This window comes from Larus michahellis, chromosome 6 (genome assembly GCF_964199755.1).
Source record: "Larus michahellis chromosome 6, bLarMic1.1, whole genome shotgun sequence".
Classification (NCBI taxonomy): domain Eukaryota; kingdom Metazoa; phylum Chordata; class Aves; order Charadriiformes; family Laridae; genus Larus; species Larus michahellis.
Window position 1 is genome coordinate 52127780 of NC_133901.1, and position 19465 is coordinate 52147244.

At 46.9% G+C, this 19465-nt stretch overlaps 1 long non-coding RNA gene across 1 annotated transcript; it reads left to right on the top strand.

Annotated features, from left to right (window-relative positions):
- The first annotated feature begins 491 nt into the window (after positions 1 to 491).
- Positions 492 to 2485, top strand: LOC141744550 (uncharacterized). The gene is made up of 3 exons (XR_012587494.1): positions 492 to 568; positions 854 to 974; positions 1944 to 2485. It is a non-coding gene; the product is annotated as an uncharacterized LOC141744550 (long non-coding RNA).
- Positions 2486 to 19465: the final 16980 nt, after the last annotated feature.

Below are 19465 nucleotides of genomic sequence, written 5' to 3' on the forward strand. Positions count from 1 at the left end.
TCATTTAGGTGCTGTGGACGTAATCAGCTAAAACACGGGCTGAGACCAGTCAAACTCATTTCACCCAGGGTGCAGCAGTTGTCTCACGGGGGCAGTGAGACCCCGTGGCTGTGCCATCAGGCTGGCTGGAGGCTGAGCTTCTCTCAGGGCCACCTCAAGTGGATAAAATGTCCCCCCTGGGTCATGCAGCCTCAAGGAGGGAAACCTGCCTGGCAGAGATTTGCTCTCAGCCAGACTTTGGCCATGCCAAGACTGGCTCTGCACAGGCCAGGGAGTTCCAGCAGGGCACAGCACACCAGGCACTGATGGCAAAACTCTACCTTTGCCCCAGGCATTGCCCACCCAGCCAGCGAGGGTGGCCAGGTGGTTTGGAAGCACCAAGGTGAGGAGAAAACGCAGCCGCCATCAACTGATCCCAGGGCCAGCTGTGCCTCCCAGCTGCATCCTATTACAGCAATTAAAGCCCCACCTCCTGGATCTGTGAATATTTTAAAAAACGAGGTGATACACACACTAAGAAAAAGCTTAAAAAATTATCTAGTAGAAGATAAATGCCAGAAACTGAAAGGTAAGAGAAATAAATCCTTTATTTATTTAAATTATTTCTTATATTGAAATAGAATTCTAATGCTGTGATGTTTAGCATGGTTTTAGTGGCTAGGGTGGCTGTGCTCCCTGTGCCAGAAGAGGCTGCCCCAAGGGAGCTGAGGGGCTGCTGGGGGCTCTGCCCCACTGGGGTAGCACTGGTGGGACACTGGGGATGCTGCCGCCCTGCACTTGGCATCCATTTCCCATGGCAGGACAAAGAATAATTTCCAGTTGTTTCTTGAAAGTCTCCACATGTCTGTTTCAGGGCTCTTGAACTGGAATTTTCTCATTCCTCGGGCCCAGCAGCGACAGCATTTTGAAATCACGCAGCACTTCAGACACATCTTGACCAACCGGAAAGGAAGGACATCACTGGGTTTGCTGGGGTGAGCTTTTTTTGTTTACTCCAAGACAAATTAAGTAATGGGATTACAAAATTGAGGAAAAAAATAACTGTAGGTGGATCCAAAATAAAGAGGAGGAATTTAATCTTTTATTAGCTGTTACAAGAGACAGCCAGGTCCTCCTCCAAGCTCACAGAAGCACCAGCAGCACCAGGGCGCTTCAGAGGCAGCAGCCTCCCCAGTCAACTTCTAATTTCAATTAAATGCAATAGTCCCTTTCCTGGAAACAAGCATGTTTTTTCAAGCCAAAGAAGCTGGAGGCAAAGCCTGAAACAAAACTGTCCCAAACACGTTTCAAAGCACTTAATTACAGCTCTCAAAGGCTGTTTAATAGACTCTACGAGATACTCTCTGAAGAAATGGGATGCAGAATTGTATTATAATGTCCTTCAAATTTTGTTATTGTTACTGACAAAAGCTCTGTAAATTTTCTAAAATGGGCCCAGAAAGCATTAAAATACATTTTATGGCTAGAAGGACTGGTAAATTATCCCATCTGACATGTTGGCCAATACAGATCTCTACTGACCTTTGCATTGAGTGCTGTAATGTGTGTTTGACTCTTTGCTCATCTCCCAAAACAGCAGACGGGGTCTAAGGACAACAGGAGATAGAGAACCTACCATCATCTATGGTAATTTGTTCCAGTTTGTTAAAAAACAAAACATACCAAAACCATGAATATAAGATGTGTAGGTTTAATTTCCAGAGTACAGAGAAGATCTGAATAAAGAGCTTGTACAAGTAATCACAGAAAGATTAAGAAATAAAGCCTCTAATACTCTTGCTGCCTTCCACCCTGGTACCAATGCAACTGATGGATATGAAAAATGAGGTTAAGAAATGGGTGTAAAAATTCCAAGTCTGGCTCACAGATATCTCAAAAGTTTCTTGGTGACAATGCAAAGTGCCCAAATGACAGATTTTTTTTTTTTTTTTTTTTTTAAACAGAGTGGCCATTTAAAAAGGTCAAGAAGGAATTCGACGTCTCTTATTTTAAAAGAGATGCAGAAGGTATGAGATCAAAACAAAAAGAAATTAATCTTGTCTCGGGAGCACCCTGAAAGAGCTGAAAAAGTCTCAGGAAGGTTTGGCTTCCCAGTGCAGTAAGCAGATTTCAGCGGACTTTACTGCAGCTTTGCCTTGTGCACCACCTATGTGCGGCTTCAATAGTGTCTAACGCCTCTGAAAACATCCCCCAGCACCCCATGAAAGTGTAAGTGTTGCTTCCAGTCCTGTCCTGAACATGCCCTGTGCTATTCTGCTCCTACAGTCAAGTGGTTCCAGAAACAAAGGCAGACAAAGGCTGGGGAAATTTAATAGCTTTTATTAGACTGACTGATATGCACTGGAAAAAGCAAACAGGTTTTTTGAGCGCCTTTGCTCTGAAAAGGCAGGAAAGGTGCTGGTATGCCCAGAAGCCTGTCTATTATTTTTTTTTAGCTATATCAATCTGAGATTGTGCCATTAAAGACAGTATTGACGCACCAGGACACGCAAACAGCTGCGTGACCTCTTCATTGTAACCTTTATGTTCCCTAATGCTGCTCTGTGCATGGGTGACACGTGATGAGCAGTCTCCCGTGACGTCTGCTTGTGCTTTACCAATGTTGAGTGTATCCTCACGTTAGCAGGTTCTCCTCATGGTTCATGCTCAGGGAATCCTCACCTACTGTAGTGAACTGCATGGCTGGACACATCCAGTGAAAATTATTTCACATCAGAAGGGCCAGAAATCTTGCAGAGGGTTGGTTCACGGTTCAAGGCATGGTTATCTCCAAAGCATTTTCCAGCTGCAGCTCTCAAAGTGCCTCAGTGAAATAGCTTCCCCGCTTTTCCCATTTTACAGGATGCAAAACTGAGGCCTGGAGCCAGGCAGCAATTTGGGGATAGATCTAGCCTCTTATGCCCTAGGCCGGCCCCAGGCTCCATCTGACTAGTCTGATGTTCAAGGCAGCCAGTTTCAAGGGTCTCTAGGGCAACAGCCTCTTTAGCTGTGCTATGTAGAAGTTGCCCGTGCCCTGGAGCAAGTGAGCTTAGAGCACTTCAAAAGCTCCAGCTCAGTCCAGTTAGCCTGGGCTAAGATGATTCCTCTATCACATATTCTCAGTTACAGTACTAGAGGATATTCCCTCTGAATGGTATTGACTTGCCATTGCAGTAACTTGCACAGGCTCACGCTGTGTTGGCCGAAAAAGTATTTCTTCTGAGAGTCCAGAGAGCAAGTACTGGTCTAGAGCATCTTTTTCCAGCACCTGCCAACCAGGCAGCTGAGGGCTGGGAGAGGGAAAGGGACTGAAGTGCTGAGGTGGGGTATCTGGTGATGAAAATCAAAGAAAAGTGAGGAGGTGGTGTGCCATTAAAGGACAAGCAGGATCAGCTTGGAGAAAAGGGTGGAGGGAAATTATGTATAGCACTCCAGGAAGGTGTTATTAGGACAAGCAGGACTAAGCGAGTCATAGCACATTCCTGGGTGGATGGCAGGAGGTGAGATAACCCTGGAGGTGAGAGGGACCATACTGAGCTCCCAGGTCTAGCAACATACCCTGGCTGCTTGCCAGCCACACCTTGCTCCTGTCCCCCTGTGCCTTGAAGGAAAGCCAGACTCCCATGCAGAGTGGCAGCTACAGTGATTCCCCAGCATGGCCCTTTAGGGACCAGGAGCCCAGGCCACGTGCTACTGCTCATCCTGGACATGGCCACCGTCCTTCAGAGAGCCCTGCTTGGGCCAACACAGACAAGCTCACGGTCATAGGGAGTAAATGTCGCAGGCATCAACGTGTGTGGGTCTGCAAAAGGAGCCCCTCTTCAGCATCCATGAGGGCTCTGCTGCAAGGGGGAAACATGCTTGGCCCCTGCACATGCAGATTCGGGGCATGACGAAAAAAAAAAAAAAAGGGAAAAAGGCAGGCAGAGATATCCTTCTGTACTGGCCAGAAGGATAAGTAGCTGGAGGGGGAAAGGGCTGTAGGTTTGAGAGGTGTGTGGAACTCAGTGGACCAAAGGATGAGGCGGGTAAAGCAGGAAGATGGCTCAGCAGCATGGTGTAAATAAATACTTGCTAGCTTGGGTCTTTGGCAAACCTGAGGAATCTGCTTGGGAACTGCTTAAATGGGTCCACTGTTGCACCAGAGACATAAGTTTTGTTTCCCTTTTAGGCTCCCTATGCTCCCCTCAATATTATTATTATCAGGAATATTTGGAAACAAAACCGCATTTCAAAATGAAAAAAATCAAGCCCTTTTATTAAGAAAACTGCCCAGTGACATGCTTTGATCTTTTTTTAGCTGAAACCGTCCGCAAGCTGTAAATAGCTCCAGCCGATTTACAACTGGATATCCTTCACCCAAGCGATTTTGCCCGGCTCTAGTGTAGACAGACTGATTGGTTTGCAGTCCCTTTTGTAATGCAGACAGGAGGCGGTTTAGCTGAGGGCTTTCCGCAATCCTGCGATCTTTTTCATCTCTAACTTGCTACACGGTCTGATGGCCGTGCAGCGGCATACGTAGCTCCGAATTCCCCTGTAATTTATCCTTCTGGCGAGCCCGCTCGCTGTTCCGCAGCCGGCAGATGGTGCTCCCGGCTCGGGCTGCAGCCGGGCCGGGGCTCAGTGCTGCTGCTGAAGAGTGTCCTTGGCCCACAGGCGTGCGGGGAAACGCTCCTGTGCTGGGCACTGCCATGTCCAGCACAGACAACATGCTCTGCAGGGTACCCGGGCTTAAAAAGACCTTCTCCTTCTCCAGACCGAGCCCATGCTGAGGCCTCAGGGTGCTGTTTTACAGAGGATCGTGAATGGTTCAGCGTTCACAGCAGTGCTGCAGAGCCGCTGGTGGCCGTGCCTGTGGGTGGAGGGCCAGCAGCACCCTGACGTGAGCTCTCTGATGCAGCATAGCACTCGTGTGCGCCACTCGGGTGCTGCAGCATGCTTCCCAAGGGCGAGCCGCCGTGGCAGCTGATCAGTCTTCTACCGACACCAGGCCTTAGCTTGGAAAGGATCAACCCTCCGCATGGAGATGGATGTAAAGCCATCAGTAGTGTGCACAGATCTGGATTCATGCTTTTTCACTGCTGTGCCCCCTAACAGGTCCTAGGACAAATCCCAAGGTCAGGGACCTGCAAATCTTGCTCAGTTCTTTGCCCTAAAACAGCGGTAAAAGCTGTGCTGGCGTAAGTCCAGTGAGGTCCTTCCTCTTTGCCTACAGATGACTAACATGACTAACCCTCGGCATTTACACGGAATGAGTCAGGCCTGCAAAATCATGAGACTAGCTTGAAAATAATACACAGTGGGAGCTATTTGTGTCCAAGCCTTTAAGGTACTCTTGGGGCTTGTTTCCTCTGGAATCGGCAGGCCTGGGAACATGATGTTCTCTTGCATGAAAGGCAAGCTGAGAGTCTTGGGCTGTGGGCGATTGGGCTTTCCGATGAACACCAAATGTCAGAAGGCTTGGCATAAATCGCAGCGAGGCTGAGAAGGCACATAGCACCTCTCTGCATTGCCCAAAACTTGCAGAGTGTGGGTCCTGGCTATTTGCCTGAGCGCTCTCATACATTCAGTGTACGTACATAAAAATACCGGATCTTTTTTGCTCTGTTCTTGGCCTTCAGTGTGTTACTTGTTGCTACTCTTCACCTTGGGAGTGGCTGCATTTCAGTGGTGAGCATCAATCAGATCAGCTCACGGGGTGCTGTGGCCCCCAGTGAGCTATAAGGAAAGCTGAATCATTTCCCAATAAAACCCAGGGCTCAGGATCTGCCTCCGGCTCCAACGTTCCCCAGTGTCATCTGCACTGACTGGGACTATCTTTTCTGCCAAAATAGTCAGTCAGTCGCAATAAATGGTGATGATGAGGAGCTTGGAGGCTGAATCAGACAGTCAAGATGAAGAAACAGCTTCAAGATGGTCAGGGTAAACTGGCAGCAGCACGAAATCTATCACCAATCCTTTGCAAATGCCATTGCTGACAGAGCCAGAAGCCAGCTTACTGTCAAACTCTTAAGCATGAGGCACTTTTATTGGTGATTGTTGGAAAAATGTTGCGGATACTCTGCTGTTGGACAACCCTGACCTCTTTTATAAATGTCCCGAGAAACAGGCTGTTGCATAAATAGTAAAGCAGCGCTTTTGTTGGCCTGTTGGGGACAAGCCCCTTGGCTTTCATACTGTCAGCCTGGACGAAGTTTCACTGCTGATGAGGGCCACCACAAAGAGGTGCTTTATTGAAGCATAACCCTCTCTGAAGGAGGTGTTTCCTTTTCCTGTCTAAGGGGACCAGACATTTTGCTTACAGCCTTAAGAGCATGGTCTGTGGCCTGATCAAGATTTTCCACTGAGCCCTAAAAAACAGAGACACAGAGAGTGAAGGAAAGAGAAACGTGGCTAGAAACAATAACCCTTTTCTGAGTGCCACTCTTGAAGCACAGCTAGGAGAGAGCTTCATGCTGGTCAGGTGCTGCTGAGGGGTGTCAGTGCATGACAGTGAACTTTGTTCTGGCCAGTCACGTTCGTTTTTCACAACTGCTAACAGTCAAGCTTGCTTTGTATGAATGTTTTACAAAGTCGTCCTTATCTGACTTCCACCACTGCAGCATCCCAGGACATGGTCTACTGCAACCTCGGTACGCTTACAGAGTGTCAGCTGTTCACTGACACTGGTAACTGAGGCATGGCACAGATAATGATTTGCCCAGACTCGGGCGGCGAGATGGTGTATCGTATGATGCATCTGAGCTGAAAACAGATCAGAGCATACCCTGCTACTAGGGAGAGGAAGAGGGGGTGGAGGGTACCCCTACGACATGTCCATGCTGAGAAAGGGAGTGCCCTACCAAAGAAGATGCAAGAACATCCTGGCTTCTCCTGGCGGTTACTGGGGGCTGACACCCCAGTACACTGGGACGGCATCACATCAGGAGCAAATGAGGTTCCTGTATAATGGCAGCTCTTCCTGAACATTGAGTTTATACGGTGACCTGCATCTGGTCTCGGAATGAGAATCGACAGCAATGTTTGCACTGGTTTTACATTAACACACGCAAAGTAGGAATGAGCCCTATGTTTAGAGGACAAAGCGCTCATTGCCACATCAACAGAGAAGAAGGCAAAAACCTCAACTGCCCCAACATTAGAAGAAACTAACGTTCATATTAATCTATCATTGTGTGGTACTTTCTGGAATGATGTGCTTTAGGCAGTTGTGTCCTTACCCATTGCCACTGAGACAGGTGTGCTAACTCCTAGGCTTTCTGCTGTCAGATTTCATTGCAGTACCTGTTTGGAGGCAGAGTCCCACCCTTCCTCACCTCGGTTTTCAGAAATATGGCAACATGATTCAGACCTCACGCCATCAGGGTGAGTGGAGAGGAATACGTAACACACAATGGTACTGAAGGCACCAACTTCGGATGTGTTTCCCCTGCAGTTCCCTCTCCAACTCAGGGATGGCGATGCTGCCTCAGATCTTATTCGTCCAATAATGCACACTGTGCACTCTGTGAAGGGCTTTTTTTATGAGCACCACAGGGTGTGCTGATAGATGACTGCATATGACAGGAGTCATTCTTGCAGCCACGGTCTGCCTGCTGTTGCTATGTCCGAAGCCTTGCGTGCAGCTGCCGGAACAGCCCTTACCCGCCCATGGTTTGTAACCAGAGAAAAGAACAAAATGTCCTCAAGAATTAAGTGTGGCTTGTTTCTGGGAGGCTTTTTATTGTGAGTATTTATGACTGCATCAATCATTGGTAGATGGTGATGCTAAGAGGAGATAGCAGATCCCACTCAGAACATGGGGGCTTCTAATTCCAGCTCAGCCTTTAACCATGAATAAATTATTCCTCTTTCTCATGCCTCAGTCTCCCTCCCCATTCAAGTGTCTACTTAGATTGTAAGCTTTTGGCGACAGTGGGTATTATCTCCCAGATGGGTTTGTACAGCACCCAGCACAATGGAGACCTTGATCTTGATGGTAACCTTCACTCATTATCTTAATAGAATCATCAAAGTCTTTGAATGAATTAATTTATCTCAACAATCCCTTGGCCACATTGGCTCCAGATCACACATGTGGTAAGAAGTGACAGAGGAAAGTGTGTGTATATAAAACCACTTTCTGGGTTTGGAGTGACTGAAGGTGTGACATCTGGGTTGTGGGTGGAGGTGACTGCCCTCCAAGGGGCAGAACTGCACCTCAGACATGATGTGTAAGCCATCTCCGCAGCCTGCTAGAAGCTTTCTTCTGCATGGGAAAAAGAAGTCAACTCCTGGTCTTGGATCCCAAAGTGCGATTTTGTAGCAATTGTGGTGATTCCCTGAAGACAGGCACTCCTTAGAGAGCAGGCCTAATAGCACACTAGCTCCAGAGAATGACCTGGTACCTCCATTACAATGGATACACTTGACCCGCCGGAAGAGGGAGCAAAAAACAAAGCTTTGAAGAGACTGGACTCTCCAGTCCCTTTACCATTTAAACCACCCACTAGGAACACCACAGGAGGTAGGAAGTATCAGTTCATAAGGGAAAATCCCTTTTGACTAAAAGAAGACTGACAAAGGACATTTTAAACAGAATTTTTTGTCCTTTTTCCATAAATAATGTGAGGACCACTAATATTGCTCCACCTATCATTAAGAGAGTGAACTTCCTATCTTGCATGGCAGAAGAGTGGACCCCACTATGCACCTCACCTCGAATGGTATGTCTTCCAGTTTTGCTGGGCTGCAAGGAGCGGATCTGTGTGCAGTGTCTACTAGAGAGAGCTAATTCATTGGTGTACTACCTCTCTTGATCAAGAAGACATCACTCAGTCATCCAAAAGGCCTGGTGGAGTTATTCACTGTGCTTCCTCAGGCCAGTCTTGTGTCTCCCCTGCCCCAGCTTAGCAGACCCACATCAACACCGTGCAGGATCTTTCTGGCGACACTAGGCATCTTGAAGCAACAGTGAACCTCTGTTCTTCATCTGCCAGCCAGTTTCTAATCCCAGCCTTGCTATTTTTATCCGGTTAGGATTTCTTCACTCAATAAATATATAATGTGGCACTCTATCAAATGTCCGGCCAAAGGCAGTTGCAATCATTTCTGGCCATACCAGCCCAGAAAACAACTGACTAATGAAACAGCATCTTGTTTGCTGAGTCCAATAGCAAATACTCCTCTCCAATAGCAAAGTCCCCTTTCAGAAGAAGGATCTGGATATCAGGACGCTGTCAGCATTTCCAACAAACTGGGGGTCTCTCCTCCTCCTCTCCCAAAGCAACTGCATTAATGATATAGTAGAGGAGAGTTCAGCAGCGTCCTACCATGCCCACCATCTTCCCCATGCACAGAAGGAGCAAGCATCCTACGTGTCACAAGGAAGGTTTTAGGACGTCCAATAAAATCACTCAGTCCTCTCAGATTTCTGCCCTCTGTGTCCCAACAAATGGGAATGGTGCCCACTGCCATGTCCTCTCATAACCTCAGGCCCGACGTGTCTTTCATGTGCTCTCTCTCACGCAGAGCTGACTCTTCTGTTTGGACCACCAGCAGACATTGCTGGGGCTTCGTCTGAGCTGAGTCGATGCACGCACATTTAAAATGCGATAAGCCCTATAAAAACAGGGAGAAGTTTGCCTCAAATATGTTGTTTGTAGCATCAGCTAAATGGTAATTTGGAGCTCTTCTCCCTCTCCATTTCATGGATTATTTTGAGAGGATGAAAGCCAGAATTCCCAAGGAACTAGTGATTACTAGTGAGTTTCCAAAAGCAGAACTCAGAAACATCTAAGGAAAAAAATGCCCAATCATAAAACCCTTTCTAATCCTGATTCCCAGAAAAAAAATAGAGCCCCTGCCCTCTAAAAACTGAGCACTTCACAGTATTTTTAGCAGGATTTCGAAAATTACCTGCATATGTAAACCTTGGGCTGGATGTCCTCTGTGCAAGCCTAAGAGGTGGATCATTCTCTTATGCTCACCCAAATACGTTAATACATTTCTTTCTGGCATAGTTAGAGGCTCAGCCAATGTATTTTGGAGAGCTTGTACTGAAATTAGCACAAGCTTGTAACTTCTCTGCTGAGGAAAGGTGGACTGACCCCTTACGAGGAGCCAGGCTGAGCCTCAGCTGTAACTGCTCCCCCCCTCCCAGGTGGAGGGGACTGATGGGGCAGCTGAGCCCTGGGCTTTCCTATAAAAGGAGCCTGCTGGGACAGGAGCTTCTAGAAGGTTACATGAGGGATGAGAGTATGTAGGATGTTGCTGATACTATGTGCTAGGGAAATGATGGGCTGCAGCAAAACTCTGGGTGCAAGTTAGAGATTAAGCTTCAGAAATTCTGGTTGTGGTTTAGGCAGTTGTTTAAGGCTAGTAAAGCAGCTGCTAGAGAAAAGGGGAAGCAGATGTATTTGGAAACTACCTATTACAACGAGTACCGTCTATGGGAAGGGGAGCAAAGCAATGCATAGCTTGCTCTCAGCACAGAAAGCATGTTTTGTTGAGTAGGAAGTTACCTGTTGCAGTTCTCCCTTGTTTCCATCTCTTTTCTGGGATTAGAAATGCTCTGGGTAGTGTGAAAGAGAAGCTTTTAGGATCTGATATTAGGAACCTGAAGCAATCATGAGGCTCCAGAGCCTGTAAGTGTTTCTGAAAATCTAGTCCCCTGTCCTTGGGGAAAGCAGTGCCTTTGTGTCCCTGGCCTTACACACAATGAAGGCTTCGGAAAGTCTCTATTCTGATGATGATGCGGCAGTCTGACCTCCTATGTGGCATTTCTCTGCTTGTTGCTGGGATATCATTAGGGTCTAAAAGCTTATGAATTAGTTCTGGGGATAGAGCTGCTATTTTAAGTGCCTTTGTGCCCGCTCTCAGGGGCCTAGGAGAGCTTTGCTTCTCAGGTCTCTGAACAACTTAACAGTTGATCTGCAGGCTCTTCCCTACGTAAGAGCAGGTCTGCTATGGGGTCTTTTTGGCCAAACCAGGAATATTTCTCAGCTGATGGCCTCGCAGATACTGGGCTGAAGGGACAGAGCTCGGGAAGTGTAATCCAAGGTGCTGGAGGCTGAGGCCACCCTTCAATGAGGGCTGTCGCTGAGCTGAAACCTTGGTTGGGTGATTTCAGATGCGTAGTGAGCGTTTGTGTGCTGGCAGTGCCTGATCACGTAATTTCACTTAAGTAACCCCTTGCTCCTCCCATGTCAGAGACTGTGGGGTGTGCATTAATCAGCTGGTTTCCTTGTTGGCTGGCATCAGTCTTATCACCCATGAAGTTTACTGTTCTTGGGTTTCTGTGGTCAGCCAAAAATTCAGCAACTCTCTGGTGCTTGCAGACAAACAGAAAATCTGGCACTTTTCTTAGTGTGACCATGTCCCTGCGGTGGTTGGCAGGATGTCCTGTCTGAGGGAAAATTACAGATGTTTGATCTTCAAACAGTGTCCACAGGGAATGTTACTAGATCTGAACAGCTATCATAGCTCCTCTGATATCTGAAGTGTAGATATCTTAGCTGAAAGGTTTCCAGTGTCTATATTCTCTGGTGTTTCATCACTAAGCAAATAAACCAGATGCAAACCCTTATATTACTTAACTATGTCAAATTTTTTAAAACATTTTGTTCTGAAATTGACTTTTTTTTTTCTCCATCTGCAAAAAGATCTTAGGCCAAACAACCAAAAAGGTAGGCATTGGGATGGTTCAGAACAAACCGATTTGCCAAGCCTCTGGCCATCTAGGACAGGTCCAATTATTCCTTTAATGGGTGCAGCAGTATCACGTAAGCTGCAGCAGGGTGTGTTGCATAAGGCTCAGCGAGGTGGGGATCATTCCTTCTCCTGAAAAAGGAACGAGAAAGTATGGCCAAGGTCACTCATCCGGTCAGTGGCAGAGCGGGAATGAGCATCCAAACTTCTTGAGCCCCGGTCCAGGTCATGTTTCATGCATCAGATTTTAAAAAAAAAAAAAAAAAAAAAAAAAATTTCTATCCTCATGAGAATGAGGGAGGGAAAGAGGAGTTGGGAATTTCTACCCCCTTGGCAAAGGTACGTTCACCTTGTTGCATGTAGGCCCAGACCAGAGACACTTCTCTGAGTGGAAGGAGTGGATGTCACTGGGGTTTAACTTGAGTAGGTGTTTTGCTTAATTACTTCATACAGGTTCCCTCGCCCACTCCATCTGCACTTTAATTAATTTAACTACTGAAGTGATGGGACTTAATCTTAAGGTTCCTGCTGGCTCCTCTCTAACAACTCTGGTGATACAGCCTTGGAGAACTCTCACTTGATACCCTGTGGCTTTTTTAATGCTACCCTGCCAGACAAAGGTGGCATCTGCTTGCGTTGCTGGCAGCAGCAGTTTGGAAGCTTTGGAGAGCACTGGAGCCATGCCATCAGCTACCCTGCTTGCTGAGGCACAGGGGGAAGTAGAGGGAAAGGCACGTTGCTTTCTGAAGTAGGAAGGCTTCTGCTCGACGCGTGGGGATTTGACAATGTTTTGGCACTGGTAGAGAGGATTGGAAAGGATTCCCTTTAGCTGTACAGCTGCTGACATCCCACAGGCTCTCCTTAAAGTCTGAGGTAGAGATGCAAGTGTTAAAGCTAAGCAAAGTTTTCAGGATTGTCTCAGCAGGATTGACATCACCTGTGTTCCACACAGATTAAAGAGATAAGAGGGGAAAAAAGGAAAGCAAGCTTTAGGAACTCCGAGTGAGTAAAAATTCATGACTAATATTATTAAAGCAGAGCTGAGCCAGCTCACTTTTCCCCTGTTCTTCGATCACACCCAACTCGACTTCTTTTACATGGGCATTAAACGAATCCGACGGCTGTAGGCAACACATGGGCTTGGGAAGTCCCATGGGCTGAGGGATCTTCTTTTGCCCTCAGAGTGAGGTGCTGGGCACAAAAGCGAAGGGCTTCGTTGTCTGCCCGAGCTGGCCGGTACCAGCGTGAAGTCAGCTGCTGACTGCAAATGTTTGCTGACCGCAGCTCACCCGGAGTGCCCGCTCCGGCTGCCTGAACCTGGAAAGCTCTCAATGCCAGGACCTCAGCAGTGATGACAATGGCGTTGGGGGGAAAAACCCACTGGAAAAACATTGCTCCGTGTCTTAATAAATCATGAGGTTGCTGAGATCAGTGTGCTGGGATTGAAGGAGTTACCAGAGACAACAGGAAATACGCTCACCAAGCAAAAAGTTTTGCTTGAATGGCGTTTCAGCTAGGCGTGTTTTAGCAGCGTGCTCATGCGCTCACAGAGGTCGGGTGTGCACGTGAAATTTCAATGATCAAGGCTGGAACACTGCCAGAAAATCTGGAAGGAAGTTTCACCTGTCGAAGCCTTTGTTTCTTTAGTTTAATAATTTCCATCATGTTTGGACAGATGGTTTTGAAAATATAACCTGGTGTCAAGAGACTCCATTTGACTCAGCTTTGCCATGAATGCTTTGTGCCTGCATCTGTATATGGGGGTTTGGCCTCTTGGGTTATAAACTCTCTCTAGGGTAGGAGCTGCTTTAATGTGCAAGACCGTGCGATCTGGTTCAAGCCTTTCAGCACTTACATGGAAGGAGTGCTTCACGGAAGATGAGGCTATTGGTAGTTATTAAAAATAAAGGTCCGGATATAATCTGATCGTTCTTCTATAGGCCTCTAAGCATCTGCTGCTGGCTGTGGTTAGTCAGAGGGTACTTTTGGTCTGACTCAATAAAGCTAGTTTTGTTGCAATCGTCATTCAAACAACCTCACGTTCTTTTTATAGATAGAGAAATCTGTCTGTTCCTTAAGTGGAGGTACAGACTTGACAGCCCTGGAGAGAGAGGAATGCAGGTTACCTGGAGGCAGATTGAGGGGGAGGCTTACAAGATAAAATGTTGTGGGTCTCATGTTTTTGCTGCAGTGTGACTTGCAACACATGTTGTTTTTCCACATTAGAAGTGCTGAGTCTGCACAGTTTCTGTGGACATCAGTAGCAGCCACGAAGCATCACCTACGGAGATGCTTTTGAAAAATAGCAGACTCAAGTGACAACCCATGTCTGTAGAGTGAGTAAGTGGCAGAGTTGGGTCTGGTCATGGTCCCCAGACATGCACTGAAGCATGCAGAGAAGACAATGTGTGGGTGATGGAGCCAATGGCGGTTAGCTGGCTCTTACATGGGACCTTCTCCCTTTGAACAAATCTTGCCCATGCAAACGCTCACGTGGTTCATGTCAAGTCCCTCCACAAGGCTGGATTTGACTGAATTTCCTATACGATAGTTCAGGAGGAGGAACATATTTCCCACAGCCACCAATTCCTTCTGTCAGGCAGTAGCAAGGATTTCACTGGGATTTCAACAAACCATTTCATGGCTAGTGGCTTGTTTGGTCAAAGAAGCTGTGCTAACACTGTCTGTCCAAGCTAGGTCTGCAGGTCCCACCATGAAGAGGTATGAGTGCCCCACTGTCTTTAGCATGCTTCTCCCAAACAGGTGGTGTAAATTCCTTTTTCCTTGATAGGGGATAGTGTTATGGGAAAACACAGATTACAACCGCTATTTCTTGAAATATCTTTTATTCATTAGCTGCTGTTGTTACTAGAATCAAGGTGTTATTAGTAATAGCAGGTAACTATTCATATAACACGCTCATTCATGTTCACTTATTAGCTGGAGCAACCGTTGGGAGGCCAACCCCAACATGCACACTCAGAAGCAGAAGGTCATCCTGACGCACCAGTAGCTTTTAGGCAGGTCTTTAGAAATTCCTTCAGCAGGCACTTTGTTTCACCAGCTGTATACATAACTCTGTAGTCTTCATCTGCGTATAGCAGCCACCGCCCTCCTGGGTGTGATCCAAGTTATACAACCTGTTGTAGATGCTAATGTGTGCTGGCAGCCTTGCGCAGTATTAGACTCTGGTGGTCTAAGTTTATCAGTTCTTGCAAATTCATGAGGATTACTTCTCTCCAAAACTTATCAGTCCTTGGGAAACTTTCACATAGTATCTTCTTAGCATTTATCTTTCCTGTCTTTGGCCTGTGATGTTTTCTGGTAACTATTTCTCCATCCAAATCCATAGAAACATAGAGAACTTAAGCACACAAACTTGTAAAAAGGGAGCTTTTATGATACCAGGAGGTAGTGCCTTACTGGAGTGGTGGAAGATACATGTCTTTGGCAGAGTATGTTACGTTGTGGCAAGAGGTGGGCTCAAATTCATGAGGAATGAGCTGGATCAACAGGTGGATGGATCAGTGCTTGGGCACGCTGACGCCATCATCTTCACATGGACAGAGTTGACATTTATCTGCTCTAACTAGTCCCAGAGTCTATACATGACACTTCCTGACTCAAAGAAAAAGCTCCCTGCCACAGTTCTCATTTGTGTTTTGCAGAATGCTTGAGGTCCCCCTCTCCTTTGCTCTTCCCTGGATCTCTCCATCCATGGAGATGTAATTCCCTTCCCATTTTAAAGCCTGTGACTGCGCTTGTGACTAACTATGACCAATCTTCCCATCTCCCCTTTTGACCAAAACTATTCAGTTATACCCTTTAGAGGTGTATAAACACAAAACAAGTTCAGATAGACCAATTCAGGTTCCTGATTTTTAATAGTATCCATGAACTTTTGTCCTGTGCCAGCATTTCTGTCTTCAGGACACTCCTTCTAACACTTTATGGATTTGAATCTGGACATGCAGATGTTTTTCCTGGTGACCCAGCTGTCCCATATGTAGAGCAATACCCTCCTCCTGGAGCTGCGCTGTAATGAACAGCTGCCCAGCCTGACTACTGGTGAAGAACAGAGTCCCTTGCAGACTCGAGAAGGGTTAAGAGGAGCACTGTAGGTGTGCGGCACCCAGCAGCCAGCAAATTACATCTCTGCTGTATATGAGAACGTAGCAGAGCAGGATGGCCCAAGCTTTCAAACCATGAGAGAGCTCTCTGGGATCTTAGCCATATGGCGTGCCGTGCTGGTTACCTGTGAATAGGTTCGCTTAGGGCTTCCCTATACATGTGGTTAATGAGATAGTCTGCTCCTTCAGCAGGTCTCAATTAGTCTGGCTCCTTTGTGAGCAGCACTGGCTCAGTCTGGCAGCTTCGCCAATGGTCTTGGTTGGCTTTCCCTGGTTTCGCCCAGACGAGTCTCAGTCTCCTGCTGCTGAAGGAGGAAACACCTTTGCTGGCTGCACAGTAAGGGTCTCCAAAGAAGTCTGGTCTGTAGTTGGTGTGTAGATGGCAAGCCTGAATTTAATGCCAGTCAGCAAGCCTGAAGAAAGGAGTGTTTATCCTCTTGGGTGTCCACAGTGGAAGAAAAGGGTGAGTGCTCTGAAACTCTTCCTAATTCCAGCCCTGCATTTTCCCCTCCATGGAGTCTGATCCTCCAAGAGGCTCCTGTCCTGAGCAGCCAACGTGGCTGGGAATAAGGGTTGGGTAAAGGGACACTGTAATAGAGAATTCTGTGGACTCCTGATCACCATTACCACAGGCCCTTCCCTACTGCAGGATCCCTCAGGTGTCGTTCCCCATCTTGCCAGGAGCTGGCTGGCTTTTGGTGTGATGAGAAACCAGCTGGGAGAGAGGACCCAGTCGGTCTGATGGCTGCTCTGACCCGCGTCAGGGTCAGCTGCAGGGGAGCCAGGAGGCACAGAGAGGATCTGACTAGTGTAACCAAGAGAACAGGAGGAGTCGGCTTTTTAGAAGGAACCAGAAAGGAGAAACACTCTGAATGAATACCTTAATTTTTGGTGGGGAAAACTGAGAGAGTTGTGATGCCGTGCTTGACAGCTACCTCTGTAGCTATTGCCTGTGATGGTGGAGGTGAGGTTGGCAGGTATGCAGGTTAGCACACACTGCATGTCTTTACATCGCTGGCATTTTCTGTTAGGTTTCAAAAGCTCTCAGAAGTCCCACACAGAATTAGAAATTAAAAACAGGCGGTGGTTTGTGGTTCATATGATAGAAAGTATAAATCAGCAGAAAAGTGTGAAAAGGCCACGACATGTCAGTAAAGAAGATTCACTAGCTGTGGAATTAAGTGCTAAGTGAAATGCTACAGGTTGTTTCACAAAGCCAAGTTTCTTACACAGCTTATTACAGAGCTGTCATTTGGGAAATCAGAGGCACGTGCAGCCCTTACTGACAGACTGTGCTCTGCATGGACTTTGCTGGGGGTTTGTGATGCCAAACGCCTTCTCTTTTATTATTTGTTTATGTCACTGTGGTAGACACCCTGCCAGCCATGGCAACTGTGCCATTTTTTATCTGTCATGACCGTAACCGGAATTAGCTCCCACCCCCATTTCGCTGCTGGCTCAGTCAAACAGCTCTTCAGCAGCCAGGTTATTTGTCAGCCTCTGCTGCCTGTATCTCAGCGACGGCGCTCTCAGCGCTATTTTGCAGTAAGAACATTTTTGTATCAGTGTCCCCATCTCCCCCAACAGGAAGAGCTGCCTAACCCTGTCCTTTCAGCCATGGAAAAGCTATTTCCAAATACAGGAGGAAGGAGGCACTTTTTCAGTAGCTGTAAATCTGAGCTTTTAGTGGGAGGCACATTATCTATGCCAGCTGATCTAGAGCATCTCAGTATTTTTCACTGAGGATGGTGAGAATTATCTTTAAGGGGGTGGATTATCTTTATGCTAACTCACTTTCTAAGTGAGCGCTGCTCTCTTTTACTACTGCACTGGGGCCCCCTCATGACCAGGAATGGATTCTTTTCTCCCTACTAGCCTTTTACAGAAGGGAGGTGAGTGCATTTAATAGGCTAATGCGCTCTGAAGTGGGGTTTGCATGAAAGATGCAGTGCCTGATCTCAGCCTGACCTTATAAATATTTACTATTTTATATGCCTTGAGCAGTCCTATACATTTAAGCATGGTAGTGAACAGCAAGCACATTTATAATTCTGTGTGTGGTACTACCTTTTGTGTTAGAGCCGGTGCCGTGAGGCCAAGAAAGCTACCTGCCTTACCTCTCGGAGACCAGAGGAGGTCGGAGGCCATTGGCACTCACGCCATACACTATGCCCAGGCAAACGTTTTGGTTAGAAATATCTGTATGTGTTGGCCATACAGAAGGGAGGTGTATCTTCATTGTGCAAATAAAGGACAAAGAGATTGTCCTTAGCGTTCCCTGAGCTGTGCCCTCAGCTCAGCGACTGCGCTGCTGGGTGGCAGAGCAGGGCTGGGCAGGAGGCGGAGAACGGTTTCTCCAGCCGAACGGAAATCTGTTACAGCACAACATGATACTGGGGCAGAACAAAAGTAGCTCAGCAGGGCAGGGAAAACTCAGCTGAGCTGGTTACTGACAAAGACGTGTCAGGCAATTAGTGATCCTTGCAGTATGTCCTGTACCTGCTCAGGTAGAAGAAGGAGCTGACAGTAAACATGCTGCTAATGTGTCCAGTTCCCATGGCAAAAGCATTTATTACCAGGCTGTGCTGTTCTGTTAGCTCAAGACATCCAGATGAGGATGCAGGCACAGAACAAAACAGATATTAGGAGAGCTGTACCTCAACCCATCAATCATTCAAAAGCATTAAGTATTTAAATGTGCAGTTAGAACTGATTTGAATCTCTTGAGAGAAAAACCTGTGCATGCACCTCTTGGGAGAGGTTGCTTTAGTTCCAGTGCTTCAGTGTCTCTCATTGCACAGGCATTTGGTTCTAGCAAGGGTTTCTGCCGCAGCAAAGGACAGGATGCTATTCTGCTCTGGTTTTCCTCAAAGGCTGAGGGATGGCCCAGGGACCTGCCTTGTGAACCTTCCAGAAACAGGAACGGCTGAACTCTAAACAGAGCAGATAAGACAGAAGGTTTCCACCACAGCCATTTGGATTATAACATCCTTAACCACACTCTGGCTTCCCTATGCTAGATGCGGAACGTGAAGTCTCTCCTCCAGAGAGCACGGCAGAAAATCTGGGAAGGAGGAAAGCAGCATCTGTGCCAGTTCCTGGAGGATTAGGAGACCTGCCCAGTATCATGTAAGAAGCCAATAGCAGAGTAGGAACCCAATAAATGCATCAGTAGTGACTCAGACTCCAAGCTGGGCCAGCCCAAGGGGTATAAGACTGCATCATCCTTCTGACCAGCTAAATTCCACTGATGGGACCTCTTGCCAGCAGAAAATGTGGTCGTCATAACTGAAACACTGCCTGAAACCAGAAATATCATCTTAGAGGAGAAAAAAAGGGAAACAAATGTTCTGTCCATTTTGAAATGTTTTGGTTTGAGTATTTTCAAAATTAAATGCTTCTAGCTTTTGCTTGGAAAATATTCAGCTATATTTGAGTGCAAAGGTGCTAATTATGCATATTATGATAGAAGGAGTCACAATATAAAAGAAAGAAAGGAAAGCACTGTTGAGACTGAAACCTCACAACCAACCAATCAGACAAGACCGCTCGGGGATCCTGTTTTTTTGTCTGTTTTCAGATAAATTGGAAAAGACTGGGAAGTTTTTCCTTTGATTTTTCACCTTTCGGGTTTGTCCTGAATCCAAATGATAGTAGTGATATGGGTA